We start from the raw sequence: 16,389 nt of genomic DNA, 5'->3' as shown, positions 1-16,389 counted from the left end.
GTGAAGGAAGTAGCAAAGAGAAGAAACTAAACAAAGATGAAGAAAGAATCTCGAAAAGTGACAGCAAAGGTGGTGGAAGGTTCGCACGAAGGAAGCTTCGATAGAGAGAAAAATCCAAGCTATCTAGTTTATACAACCTTCCATATTTGTACACTAGCAAATACAAATAACTACTATCATCCTCAACGCAATTTAAATTTCCTAAGGAGTAAATGAGATTTATACGAGCATTAAGGGAATTTCATTCTCACTTTTCGGTCTGTGAAACATGGGATTTAGTGTCTATAGCAAAAAAATACTAACCATGATTAGATTAATTTTTAATTGCCACGTAAGCCGATCACTACAGTGTACGGTCTTACTTGGGAGATGGGGATCTTTTTCTTTTAGTACTGATTTGTTTTAAAGGAAGCTCATATAAGTAATTGATTTTTAATTAGAGATATAAATTTACTCCAAAATATTTTTAGACTCCCAATATCATTTAATACATTGCTAGAAATTTTATCATATGAGTATGTATGTAAAAATCACGTATATAGAGGTTGGTTTGAAAATAACATACAATAAATAATTAAACATATAATTTGAAACTAACTAATAATAACACATTTAAAATAAAAAAATAGATTAAATTGTGAAGAAAATAAAATTTAAACACGTAAATACGTCGTATTAAGAATACTAAATATACTACGGTTGTTTAAATTGAGAATAAAATGAAGTTTAAACACAAAAATACTTTATATTAAGCAAATTAAATGAACACAATTATTTATCATGAAGTAATAAACTGTGCATATCAAAATAAAAATGTATTATAAATAGTATAGATGAGAAAGGTAAATCTTTCCGTTTTCTTCCACTCTATTTATCTAAATTTGTGATGTAATTGCTTTATTTTAACTTCTAATATAATATAATTTTTATATTTTTATAAAATTACTACTAACTATTTAAATTAAAAGATTCACTTGAATTTTTACAAAAGTACTAGTATTATGAATTGAAATAAGTGTTTTAAAAGAATTTACATCATCTACTGAAATAATTAAGGGTGCAACATTTAGACTAACTAATATTATTATAATAATAGAGGAAGAAAATTAAATAAAATAAAATAAAATATATAAATTAAATCATAAATTTAAGTAGAATAGAGTAACATGATTTAAGATAACCTATACTTAACACAATTTATACCGTCATTGAAAATTAAATATTCAACATTTCTCAATCTAGTTTTTTTTATGGATATATATTACATATTTGAATATTAGATTTACTATATGGTAATCATTCTGCATGTAAATATGAGATAAAAATCATTGCTTAAATTAACTTTGATTTTAATATAATATTTTGGAGATTTGAAATTTTAATCAAAATTCGAATTACTAGATAAATATTTTGGATAATAAAATCGAATATTCATTTCATTTTAAATTTTGTGAATATTTCTCCACGTAAAATTATGAATTACATGCATTTCTTCAATGTTGAAGTGTTGATTTTTATTCTATTTAAAAAGGGAAAAATAAAGTAGTTATTGTAGCTAATAATAATATTATTTTTACCTGAAGATTTGCATGTTATAATAATTAATCATCAAATATTGGGTAATTTTGATTTCCAATATAACTTAATCCATTGCTTATCTGTAATGAAGTGTTGAGAGGCTGAAGATAAGTGTGGCGTGGCTGATGTATATATGTACCATACTTCCACATGATTTTTCTTATGGAAAAAGAAATGCATTTATTTTTAGTGTGAAAGTTGATGGCAAAGGTGGGGTTTTGGATTCACAAAAACTATTTCCAATTTCCAAATTTATACATGAATTAACATTAATGTTTACAATTTCTTTTCTATGCCTACCTTTTAATTATTAGTCTACAATTAATGGGTTTTCTTGCATTCCAAACACCTCCAATTTGTCGGTGCCATACTAGGGTTTTAAAGTTTTTACCCGAGCAAGATAAAAAAGTTGATTGAAAATTTTGCAACTTCAAACAAAAAAATTCCAGGTGAAATTCACTAATAGTTTTTTTTTATATATATTTTAATAATAAAGATAAAATAAAAGTCATAAATTAGTTAAATACTTACTTGCAAGTTTACAAATAGTATAATAATTAAATATTATTTTTGAGTTATTAATTCTACAAAATAATATAATTCAATTTATCCATATGAGACATTCTTTATTTCTCTCATACATATATTGATCAGTTAGCATTAATATTATTGTCAGTATAAGAAGACATGAGTTTAAATGTTCTTATTTAAAGGTTGAGAAAGAGTTATGAGTAATTTTAGGCATTATATAAAAAAAATAACCGATATGTGAATTTTTAAAATTATAGTAAAATAAAAAAAAAAGCACTTGAATGTATAAAAAAAACATCCATGAATGGCATTGGGATGGGTGCTTTTGATACTTGACGGACAACGTTCACTTCTGTTTGCATTAAGACTTTGACCAAATCCCATTTTATTATTAGGCTTAAGTACCTAAATTATAACACTTTCTCTAAATTGATATCTGAAATTTTTATTTTGTCATAATTGTATCTATACTATTAAACTTTTATTTATTTTATCCCACCCGTTAGTCCGCTTAAGAAAAAAAATTCCACTTACTTACTACTTACCACGTAAATATCTTTCTTTTTTTTTTAAAATAGTACTACAACTTGTTAATTGACATTGCAATGATGGTTGGTCGCAGCCTCGCCAGTTGTCGAATTTAGTATCTATGTACGCGGACGAGAATGCTTCTAAGCTTAGTTCAATAGGGAAAAGTATGCCGATGAAATTGTAAAACGTGTGGGGATTGCTTCCGCCGACTAAAACTCTTCCGCCACAATGTAACGTCGTTGTGGAATGGTACATCTAAGGGATAGTGGTTGCGTTTTGAATCTCGAACCGTGAGCCAATATCATTTTAGGGTCGGTACAAAATCGGACTCAAAACTAAGTCCCGGCCCTGTTCCCATCCGGCTGTCCCCAACTCGGCACCGTTGATGAGCCAGACGTTGTTGTTTGGAAGCAATACTATGTCACCATGACTCTAGCTAAAGGCATAGTCTCCATTGCCCATTCTAGATTCGGGTCAATTATTTTAATTCGAGCACATGTATCCAAGGCAGCCATGAAAATACCTTTTAAAGATTGAAGGCAAGATCCTTTAGGAGCACCACCACATACTAGAACTTTAGCTTCAATGGCTGAAGCTTTCAAGTTCTTCAATGGAAGCAAAACGACTGAAGTAAGGGTCCAGTGGTGAGGCAATGATGCAAAGAAGGAAAGGGAGGAAGGAGCTGCTATTTTAGTAATATTTTGAAAAAAAAAATAGATACATATTTTTTCTAACAGGATTAATAGTTGGGGTAAAATAGATAATTATTTAATAGCTTATGTATTAGTTTTGACAAAAGAAAGTTAAGATATTAATTTGGGAAAACTAGTATAGTTTAAGTACCATTTTATTGTTTAAATCTTATTATTAGTAAAGACTACCATAAGAACACGAGAAATCAATCCAGCAAAAATCTATATAATATACGTATCATTTGAGTTAAAACTCAAATAATATATATTACAATTACAAAAAAAAAAACTAGTAAAATTATGGATGAAATGTGGATCAAATTAAGGCTTGGATGATATTGTTATTATAGTTAGTACAGAAAAACGTGAATTTGATCACGCCGAAATATGTTTATTTTTTTATTTAAATGTCGAGGAGAGGTTATGAATAATTTTATATATATTATATCAAAAAATTATTGATAAAAGTCATAAATGAATGGGTAAGCCCCACTAATGTTTGAGAATATTTAACATCCCTTAACCTACTTGATTGTCATCGTTCCCTTCCAAACACATTCACATTGAAAAGAAAAAGTGGAAATATTTATTTGCCAAAATGTCAAAAAGGAATTGACACCATAAAGTAACAAAGATTAGCAAATAAATGTTAAGAGATGGAGATGTATTATACCCACTACCCTCTTCTTTTCTTCATCTACTTTTTTTTTTATTGCTTTGCTTCCATCATTTCCCAATGTTTTTTCCCCTTCTTTTTTTTCACTTTAACCACCTCTAAAGATAACAAAAGTAAACCTAAACAGGAAGCAATGAACCATTACATCCTAACACACCAAAACAAATTAAAGGAAGAAGCAAAGTACAACTGTAGATAGAAGATATGATCACCTCAATCCATCATTGCTCCGATCAAACGTATATCAATTGTACCATAATCATGTTATACCTATATAGGTAAAGTTATTAGTAATTATGTCCCATTTTGATTGACAGTGAAATTGGTTTTGATGAGATTAAAAGTAGTAATGATAGTAAAATTAATTATTGTTGTGGTGAGGTTTGATAGTTTAGCTGTAAGATTAGGTACCGTGAGATAAGGACGATGCTAAAGGGCAAGCAGGGGCTTTGGCTCCTTTTAAAATGAAAAATTATCATTTTAATCCCTTTAAAATTTTAAATGGACAAATATACATACAAAGATAAAATTTAAAATTTAAACACAATTGTAACACTAAAGTAAAAATAGAAAATGATGATTACCAACATTAAATTAAGAATTATACACAGTCAAGAAACATTTTACTGTATATTTGGTTTGGTAAAAGTAAATTGGAAATGTTTGCATTACCTAAAAAGAAATGCCAAGTTCATGGAATATTAAATTATTTAGGCAACTAAAGTATAAAATGCTGATTCCTAGAAATCCCAGACTTCCACTTTTAAAAGTAGAGTTTGTAGGCAGCCACTATTTATTAATTTACTTTCTATATTATACCTTCAAAGGTAGGTTTTATATGCCAACCACTGGGAGATGAGATCCCCATCATTATTCAAAAAGCTCTTCAATGTGGGAAAAAAGGGAGTATCATCCCATCCTCCCTTTTTGCCTTGGGGGCTTGCTTACTTTCTTTTCTTGGATTATAGATGTTTTTATCATAAAATAAACCCAGTTTCTAACATAGACACATTCACAAAGAAGCAAAAGAATTAAAAATTCAAGCCCATAAAACTTCATTCTTCTATGAAAAATGTAATGCTGTAAACATGAAATGAGAGCAGATACATAATGAACAAAGAAGAAAAAGAAACGAAAACAGATAATCTTTTTAGTGAAGTCTATGGGAGAGCCTTTTCAAAGTGGGGGTGGTTAAATGAGTAATAATTTAGGGAAAAAATGTCTGATAAAGTGCTCATGCCTTTCTAGTAAGCCAGAAAAGAGGCTAAAACGGGTCCACCGATAGCATTAATTTTAGGACATGTGCAACTGAGTTGTGATTTTTTTTTCTTTTGAGAATTACAATACGATAGAATTACATTATTATAATTATAAATATATATCCAAACAATTTTGAAATAAAATAAATTAATATAAATCACAAACATACTAAAACCGTTTCATTAGATTAAAATCCATACATAATAATAGTAAATAGTGGAATTTGAATTTAAATACTCAAAAATTAATAACCTCAATTTTTACTAACAATACTAAAGTCTCATCATCTGAGTTGTGATCATTAAAGTGATGCGGAACTCAAATTGTAACACTCAAACCTGATCTAGACGTTACGATCGGATTATGAAGGTTACATTAGCCATCGTGATGGCTAAAACGCTCGCGCCTTTCTAAAATATTATTTAAACTCATAAAGTTGTCTAGTGAACAACCCGTTTTATTTACTTCAAATAACTTACTATTGCTAAGCAATTTATTACCAAAACGTTTGTTATTTTGAAGTCGAGTTACTTTAGAAACAGTGTTTTTAAATTAGGCATTTTTGGAAAACTCATTTGTGCAATTTGATTTGCAGTGGAAAAATCAATAGCATATCAAATTTTGAAAATGGTCTTCATAATCTATTAACAATAAAATCATGCATCACATTTTTATCTAACCTACTAAAAACCCAAGGTCAAAGTCCACTGTATGCCATAGCATAATGGCATATCAAATAAAACACAATGTACAAAAAATATATATGTCGTATCGGAGTAGATATCAGATGACATGACATGCTTAGCAATGCAAAGTATCAGACAGATCAGATCCTACCCACAACCACTACACACCATCTTTGACCAACCATCATACCAAACAAGGTTACTAAGAACCCATTCATCCAACACACCAGATTGTGATCATAAGCCACTAGAGTATTATGCAAATGAGCTGCTAAGTATAGTGTAGAAGTACCTCCAGAAACAACTATTGCAGATTAATTGTCAAAATTAGAATTACGAGTAAACTGCCAGAATCGCAAATCGTAGTCTACCAGAGCTTCCTCTGTATCATACATATATCCCAACCCCAATGCACAAGTAGATGTCATAACTCAATTAAACATACTTAAACCAGACATGCTCATTTACAATTTTAACAACTCAAAATCATGCTAGTAAGAACATACAGATTAACAAATTAGAGGCATGCACATAGGCATATTCAAAATTACTGAACAAAGACATGCTTTTATGCACATACATATGAACCAGTACACAGATTTACTACATTAACTAACATGCTTTCAGAACATATGCACACAATAACATACATGCCAGATTATGTTTACCAGACATTGAACGTATCCACATAGTAAAACAACATCAATGCACTCACACATTTAGCCAACACGATCTTGTCAAACCGTTCATGATAGGCCCAAATGCTTGTGTGTGGTGGCTACACACATTCAATTACCCTTTCCATTTACAAGTTTTTAGTTTAGGGACACACACCTAGTTGCTTTTGGGAGGTCGGCACTATAACAACAATCCACGTTCAGCATAAGACATCAACCTCAACTGATTAGCATGTAACACCCTTAACCCCTCTCCATTGCCAGATTAAGGTTACGGACATTACTAACCAATCAGAACAATTTAATTCCATCGCAAGCAATGATACAAGTTAAATATTAACATCACATGATACAGGGGCAATGTATGCTAATTTAATATTTCTATAATCGTGTCCTAAACATTTCAATGACGAATCATGCTATAACATACTATTAAGTATGACTCCTATTTCAGTCAAATTTGAGAAATAATCTTCCAGTCAAACTCTGCTTATTTGTTTCAATCAAACTCTGATTAGTCTAGATTATTTTATTATTATTTGACCTATGAATTTAGCCTATAAATAGGCTCTTTTACAACCTTAGAATATACACCCATTAGAGATTAAAACTCATAACACATTTAGAGAATTTTGTGTTTACGTTTTGAAGGTTCTTTATTTTCGAGGTTTAGTTTTATCTCCATCTTTTGTACTCATCGTTCTTTTTCCATTATAGTAAAATTATCTTTGGCCATGGTTTTTTTATCCTATTTGGAGGGATTTTTCCACGTTAAATTTGTGTGTTCAATTTCTTAAATTCTTTTTCTTTTTTTACATGCTCGTTGCTTAATCGGGGTCGATCCGTAACACATACCAATTTAGAGTAAAATCTACCCTTACAGTCTTTAAAACGAGATTACGGGACCCTAAAAATAGTCTAAAATAGGTAGAGACTAATTTGAAAAAATTTTAGAAGTTTAGGGTGAAATTTCAAAATGCCTAAAAACAAAGGACACATGGCCGTATGGAATATCCTAGGCCGTGTGACTTTCGAAGTTGGGACACACGATCGTGTCCCAACCCATGTAACTCATTGACTTGAGACACACGACCGTGTCCTAGCTCGTGTAACTCGCTGACTTGGGTCACACGGCCATGTCGCAGGCCGTGTGTCAACTCCTGTGAAAACTACACTTATGCAATTATTCTATATGTTCAGGGCACACGCCTGTGTGTTACCCGTGTGTGTCACACAACCATATGACAAACCGTGCCTCAGGCCATGTGTACTTAAATGTACCTTAAAACTCAAGTTTACCATTTCCTAGTTGCTTAGGCATTAAGCAACTCAAATACCAACCATTTAACCTATCCAAAACACAATTAAACAAACTCAAAACATGCCAAAACAACCATCTTAGGTGCCTAAGTAATGTACCCTCATTGGTACCATATTTTATATCATCAAACACTCTGGCAAATCATTCAACCATTCAAAGCTTCATTCATACCAAGTTAATCAATATTGGGCTAACATTTTAGCTAATTAGAATCTCAAACTTAAAGCTACCACACATACCAAAATCTCATGTCAAGCTAACATACCAAATACATATATATAGCTTCAACCGCAACATATATACAAATAATCATCATAGTACTTGAAACCTAAAATAGCACCACATTAACAAAAAAAATTATCAACCAAGGACTTCCTAATTACATGCAATTACAAAATGAAATATCACCACACTTGAGTTCAGGATTGAGGTTGGATGCTGAATTGATTGTAAGCTGAAATGTACCTAACCTGCGCACAGAAAAACAAAACTGTGCGCTGAGTGTAACTAGTGGTATTTGAAACCTAAAATAGCACCACATTAACAAAAAAAAATTATCAACCAAGGACTTCCTAGGTACATGCAATTACAAAATGAAATATCACCACACTTGAGTTCAGGATTGAGGTTGGATGCTGAGTTGATTGTAAGCTGAAATGTACCTAACCTGCGCACAGAAAAACAAAACTGTGCGCTGAGTATAACTAGTGGTATTTCCATAATCCGAACAATATAAACTTGACAAAAGTAATTAAAATATAAAAATGCATCAAGTAAAGCTATGTACATGTGTTTCAATTCTATAATATATTTTTTTATTTTTCTCATTCCTTATTCACACCTAATACAATTTTCAGATGTTCAATCACATACCAAAGGCATTTTATATAGTATTTGCTAATCTCATCTCATGTAATAGCATGATAGAAATATTTGATTTCATATCACAAATCACACTTCATTTCATCATTTCATATTCATTTATCATATTTTTCATCCCAATATCAAATACATAAAAAAATTTATTTACCCCATTAACACGACTCGGATTCGGACGGATCCACAAATCCAACCAACACTCCAGTTTGGCACCCAATGCCTCATCGAAGAAATTCGAAGTAATAATTGCGCCCAACACTATATAAATTGACACCTAGTGTCTCACCGGTTAAACCAGAGCAAATTAGCATCCAATGCCTTATCGACTCGAGGTCGAAGAAATCCCTGAACTCTTCTAATCCTACGGCATGCCATCTATATTCGACTGAGCCCAAATAGTTAATAGGGTTCCATTTCACTTTCAATTACATCCAATGTCCAATTCTCATATATATACACATATAAACATATATTCAATTCAATATTCATATAGTCAATACATTTATAATACACCAAATCAATCCATTTCAATCAAATATGAATTCAATTCAATCTCAAAGTACCAAAATACTCACCTCAAATGCTTACCATATGCAATAATTCAAAATGTAATAATTTATAACTTAGTTCAGATTATAGAAACACAAACCGTGAATTCCGAGTTATTCGACGTCGATTTTATCCTTCCCCTTTTTTCTCGAGGATTCCAGTATGACGTTAGCTACGGAGTAAAACAATTAAAATACATTAATATTACACAATTCAATTCCACATTAATTTTCAATTTTTACACTATATTTGCTTAAATTTCAATTTAGTCCCTAAACTGAGATTAATTTTAACCTTCACATTTAACTCTATATTTTTTTTACTAATTTCACACTAAGCTAAATTTAGCTCCCTATTTTCAATTATACCCTTAAATTTTAATTTTTTCATAATTTAGTCCCTATTACTCAAAATTTACAATTTGTTCTACAATTTAGCCCTTTTCCATTTCTAACTTAAAAATCTATCAATTTACCCCTAGTATTAAGCTATTCAACAATAGTAACATCTAAAATTATAAGCAATACTAAAAATTGCAACACGAGTCGGCTAGCCCTAAGTATCGAGATTCCAAAAACGTAAAAATTACAATAAAAGGGACTAAATTGCACTAACCAATTTAAGCTTGAACTCTTAAGTTCCTAGGCTGTGCGTTCTTCCTTCTCTTTTCTTTGTTTTCTTTTCTTTTCTTTTCTTTCTAATTTTTGCATGTTAACATCTTTTTCCTTTTGTTTTTATTATTATAACTATTATTATTTTATAACCTATATATATTAAATTCATTTTATTTATTATAACATATAATATATATTAGATTATCATATATATATAATACACACCATTAATGACGCCCACTATACATATATAAATATATAATTGCTACTTTAGTCCCTTAAATTTATTCCAATCTATAATTCAAATTTTAACTCATATGCGATTTAGTCCCAGTACATTAACAATTCCTAATTTCATAAATTTCACTTAACCAAAATCTAATTCACCACTAAACTAACCTCGTAAATATAAATAAAAATATTTACTTAATATTTACGGGTTTGTTTTACAGAAATAGAGTACCGAACTTCATTTTCCAACACCCCTGACTATCGGGTCATTACGTAGCAACCACATACACAATCGGTCTAGGGCATTTAGCCCTTGCTCCCTTAGAGCATTTGACCAAGTATTAGGGCATTCAGCCCTAGCATTGCTAACACAAGACAACCCCTAAAAGTAAGGCATTCGACTACTTACCCTTAGAGAAAGATGTTGTCGAAATACTCAGTTCGCAGGAGGGTTATGTGGCACACATTCCTCACTTGAAAAAACCACAAAAATGGTCAGACCATAGACTTATCGGCCAAACTAAAGGATCGCAAACCTTCCACGTGAAAGAGAGAAAAACAACACCATTAAGAGGAGAACGAGCAACACTTACGAATAATATGGATACTATACCAAGACACCTTATTCACGTACGACCAGCAACAATACAAGAAGATGTAGTAACACAGGAAAAATAAGGTTTGGATGGCAACAAAAACAATATGAAGAGACGAAATGGAGGAAGAACAATAAATAAAAGAAGTTGCCAAAATGAGAATATGAAAAAATTAAAAAGTAGTGGGAGAGGACGACAAGAGATAAAATGTTGTTTAACAACAAAAGTGAAAAAAGAAAAGGGTGTGGAAGAATGATGAGGAAAGTGGGGGACGACAAATAGGGATAGATTTTAGAGATCATTTTAAAAAAGTTCAAAAATAAAAATCAAAATAAATCTTTGAACCACCTTCCATTTTGATCACAATCTGAATACTCAGAACTTGAGTTTTACCAAAATTTTGACAAGTTGGGCGGAACAGCAAAGAAGAAACAAAAAAATATTTCAACTTTGAATCCAACGTGATTCAAAATTAGGACACAAGGAAACTTACGACCCTCCTTAACCACTAGTGTCACACCCTAAAAATCGGGTTAGTAGAAAGTAAGTAGGATTTGGGTTAGTGAATCGAAGCTCGTAAATAGATTATATAATTAAATAATTTGAAATTAATTAAATAAAATATTTAAAAAATTAGAATTAAAAATTATGGGTTAAGACATTAAATTAGGTGTTCGGGAACTAATTTGGTTAAAACAGATTTTTAAAAACGAGGTTTAATTTGAAAATTTTGAAATTAGTTTTAATAAAAATCAAGAACCTATTTAAAAAAGGGAAGAAACTGGAGCTGGTTAAATGGATAATGACCCAATTTTTTTAAATTTTTGTGCTTATTTAACAACCTCCACTGTCTCATTCCCTCTCATTCTTTATATTCTTCAAAAATTTTCCAAATACCAAATCAAAGTTTTCTTCCAAAATTAGTTCATCCTTTTTTATTCCTAATCTCTCTAAGAACAAAATCTCTTTCCAATTTTGAAGAACACTCATGTTTTCATCCTTGAAATCCTCAAGAGATCTTCGCACGTTTAAGCTTGAATTAGCTCCATAGCTCATAGATTTTGCAAATTTGAGGTGAGATTCTAATTTTTTATGATTAAACTAAGTGAGCTATTATTTTGATTGATTTAATCAAGATCTCAATATATCACTTAAATTTAAGTTGATTTTTGGCTTGAAAATTGTAGATATTGTATTTCTTGGATAAGCTTTGGTTTTAAAGTGATTTATAACTTATTTTTATCTAATTAAAAGGTATTTGATCTTAATTTAAAAAATCCTTAATGAATTTAAGCAAATTGAATGTTTTCCCCTTTTAAAAGATCACATAAGCTTGATTTTTTCAGAAAAATAAGATCAGTGTAATTGGATAAAATTTATGGTTTAGATATGTAATTGGATGATATTTAGGATGTATGAAGTTGAATTTTAAGCTTAGAAACAAGATTTGAGTGGTTAAACACCTATTTCAGCAAAACTAGTTATGTTTTCGGTATTGAAGTTAAGAGGATTTGATATGTGATTTTGGAATGATTTGATTGTGTATGTTGTTGTTAATAATATCTTTGTATTGTGTTTCTTGTGTATGTAAAGTGCCAAGTCATTTGGGAGACTTTACAAGCATGAATAAAGGCAAATTAAAGCTTACTTGAGTATGGAAGTTGAAGCAAGAACTAAGGTGAGTGGTACGATATACTGCATTTAAACTCCAGTACTCAAGTTAAGGTAACATATACGAGCCCCTACTTAATTAATATGTGAACATTGATTTCTCCTGGTGTAAACCATTGCAATTTTGTTGACTGTTGGGTATACATGCTGTGCGATTTTAATGAGCCAAATGCATGAATTTAAAATGTGCATGTAGTTATAGGAATAAAATAGGCAGACCGTAGCTGTAAGCCATGTACTTGACGTGATAAGTGTGTGTGAATTGTGCATTTTATTATTGCGTGTGTGTGGGAGCATAATATTTAAGGTGAGTTGGTGTACTAAAAAGGTATATGTATATACAATATTTATACGTGGGTTTTATTATATATATAATAAATATGTATATGGGTTTTGTAATGCTTGTGAACTAATATAAAAATTTAATGTGAACTCTTATAACGTGAACTAATATAAAAATTTACATCTATCCATGCATGAATGAGTACATGAATTATGAGCTCTATAGTAATGCAAGCTCTGATTAGTGCAAAATTCTATTATTGTGAAATGCTAGGTGCGAGCTTAACTGTAGTGTGAGCCAATTATATTTATGCACTGTGTTATATTGTGAACCATGTTAACTTGGCAAATTATATTATTATAGTGAACTGTGTTAATTTGGTGATTTGTATTAATATGACAAATTGTATTAATTTGCCAAACTGTGTATTGTGAGATTTTATGTTGTATTGTATGTAAGCTAAGCTATTGCATGCCCTATGCTAAATAAAATATGGGAATTATGATTTATATGAGCTATGACATGAATGATATGTGAACTGTGATTATGTGTGCAATATATGTTTCATGAAAGTTATATTATTTGCGAACCATACTCTACTGTGAATTGTCTGCGAATTGTGAATTGCGAACTGTGTTATAATATGCTAGCTCTACTTAATTGTGAGCCCTATTATACTGAATATTATGAATGTTTTAAAATAAATATTCTGGCATTGTGACCTTATGGAACCATGGAACCATTGGATATATTTGGCATGCCATAGGATTGTGAGTACTCACCCTTTTTATTACAATGGAAATTGTGGCCCAGAGATGTGTTGGAGAGATAAAGGAATGTAGAGCATAGATCCATTCACCGGAGATAGTTCAGGGCTCTATATAAGTCGAGAGTGTTGGAGAGTATGAGAATTTGTGCTACACTTACATCGGAGACAACGCAATGCTCTTTTGAGTCAATAATGAGGCGTTATATGGAGATCCGTTTATCCAATGTGTGGTGATAGAGTCCCCTACATGTTTTATAATCACAAAAATGCCAATTTATCATTATTTGAAATATATGAGTTATGATGTGGTATGCATTGTTATGTGATATAATCTGTTATGTGCTATGAAATGTTATGTGTTATGAACTGTTATATAGTATGAACTGCTATTTGGTATGAACTATTATATCATATGAACTAATGTTTTATGCGAATTGATATTTTATGTGAATAGCTTATTATATGTGCACTGCTTATTTTATGAGTTTTGTTATGTCGCCTGAGTTACTATTTTGTGCGAGCTATAATAATTTATAAATCGTTATTGTATGTTTACCTTCTAACCTGACTGATGTGTTTATTTGTAGTTTGTTTGAGCATTTATTGAGCTTCAATAAACTCATCCACTCTTTTATAAAATTGCAGTGACTTAGCATGTAAAGAGGTGGCGAAGTGAGCCATCCAAGTGATTCAAATCGAAATCTCACCTAAAATGCTTACCATAAACAAACAAATCAATCTGCAACAACTTGTAAATTAACTCGAATCATAGAAACACAAAGCGTAAACTCCGAGCTATTCGTCTACGACCTTATCTTTTCCCGTCTTTTTCGAAAAATATGGGTCGGCGTTAGCTACGGAAATAAATAAACCATATATATCATTAATACACAAACAAATTCACATTTAATTGCTACTTTATACAAATTTTACACTTTATTCAATTTAATCCATAAAAGCTAAACTAGCTTAACTTTCACATTTAACCCCAAATTTTAATACCAATTTCACTTTAAGCCAAATTTAATTCCATAATTCTCATTTCTACCCTTAAATTTTGAAATTGTCACAATTTGGTCCCTATTGCTCAAAATCAACAATTAACTTCATAATTTAGTCCTTTTTCACTTCTAACCTAAAAATCTATCAAATTAGTCCCTAAAGCTTTAACTACTTAACAATGGTAACATCAAAAATCTTAAGCAGTACCAAAAAATAAGACATAGGTTAGCTAGCTTATGGTATCAGGATTCCGAAAATATAAAAACTACGAGAAAGAGACTAAATTACACTAACAAAATTGAACTTGCAAATATTCAGCCCTAGGCCATACGTGCTTCTCCCCTTTCACCTTGGTTTCGAAATGAAGAAAAATTAAAAGAGAATATGGCTTCTCTTACTATCCACTTGCCTAATATTCATTCTTTGTTTTATTTTAATATGATTTTATTATAACATAGATTAATGTTAACATAATATATAACTTATATATAATATATATACATCGTCCACTACAATTAAAAAAGGTATATTTTCCTTTCAAGTCCCTTAGTTTTATTTTAGCTTATTATTTAATAATAATTACATTTTTACCACTTAAGCAATTTAGTCTCTGTACCCTAATAAAAAAATAATTCAACAAAAATTTCTAACCGAAATTCAATTCGCTTCTAATATAAATATTTACAAGTTTGGGTTACAAAAAAAGAGTCCCGAAACCACACTTTTCGACATCACTGACTTTTGAGTCGTTATAGTAATCCTCCCTTGTTGTACATGATATCAGCAATTGGTGCCATGAGCATAGAGAACATGGCTTCAAAATCCTAAAGTGGCACTCCCGCTGACCAAATCAACCAGACCAACAATCTTGCTTACCAAGTCAACTCCTCCACCCCACTCATCATACCCCATTTCACCATCCTCAGGAACTCCCACTAGCTTAAAATTTACCTAAACTTCTTCTCATTCTACCTCTTAAAGGAACCCTTCTTATATATGTGACTGTCGTCCTCCCCACCTTAAAGTAGCTAGTGAAAGCCCTGAGAGATTCTGTAACCACCAATCCTGTCACCCTTACTGCAGCAATAGGTACCACACACCAAATTGCCCTGATTCCCCTGGTTACTACAGAGCACCAACCACTTGTTGGTAGGGGTGAGTAAAACTCGTTTCGATTCAAAAAATCAAAAAAAATTTTCAAGTTAATCGAATCGAGTTATGCATAAGCTCAATTATGAATTAAGGTATATATAAGCTCGATTACTCGATTTGTTCACATTATGTCTATATAAGTATATGAGTGTTTGCATTGTGATACAATGCTATCTACATTGAAAATGGTTTGATATATGCATAAAACATGTATCTACGTGTTTATTATATTATCATCACATTATTTGTGTTATAAAGTGATTTAATGCGGTTGATATATATCAAAATGTATATATATGTTTACGGTTGTGGTAATGTAATGTCATTTTATCTTGAATTATAATGTGTTTTAATTATGGTTAACGATAAATAACCTTGGTTTGATTTTCATTATATATATATATATATTAATTATTCATAAATGGTAAATTGTTGTGACAAGCTTACTTGGTTGGAATTGAACATGATAAGATTGTAAAGTATTGTTCGAAATAAAGTCTTAACTAAATTGTCGGTTAATAGTATATGATGTTCTTTGGTGAATTACTGGTGAGATTGGCACATGAAATTAATATTGTTCTATTATGTTGTAAGATTGAATTTTATTTGATAATTAATAATGCCCTATTAATGGTGTCTGATATAGTCACAGGTACAATTGGCATGACATAGGGTCTGTTTTAACAAGTGG

The 16,389-nt window shown here is 30.7% G+C and overlaps 1 long non-coding RNA gene across 1 annotated transcript; it reads right to left on the bottom strand.

Annotated features, from left to right (window-relative positions):
• Positions 1-8,099: 8,099 nt before the first annotated feature.
• On the bottom strand, positions 8,100-11,206 carry LOC107901862 (uncharacterized). The gene is made up of 3 exons (XR_001685471.2): positions 10,635-11,206; positions 9,481-9,552; positions 8,100-8,619 (listed from the first exon to the last, which is right to left on the bottom strand). It is a non-coding gene; the product is annotated as an uncharacterized lncRNA (long non-coding RNA).
• Positions 11,207-16,389: the final 5,183 nt, after the last annotated feature.

Source organism: Gossypium hirsutum, chromosome D06 (genome assembly GCF_007990345.1).
Source record: "Gossypium hirsutum isolate 1008001.06 chromosome D06, Gossypium_hirsutum_v2.1, whole genome shotgun sequence".
NCBI lineage: Eukaryota > Viridiplantae > Streptophyta > Magnoliopsida > Malvales > Malvaceae > Gossypium > Gossypium hirsutum.
The sequence above is the reverse complement of the archived record's forward strand: the minus strand, read 5'-3'. Positions and strand labels throughout refer to the sequence as shown.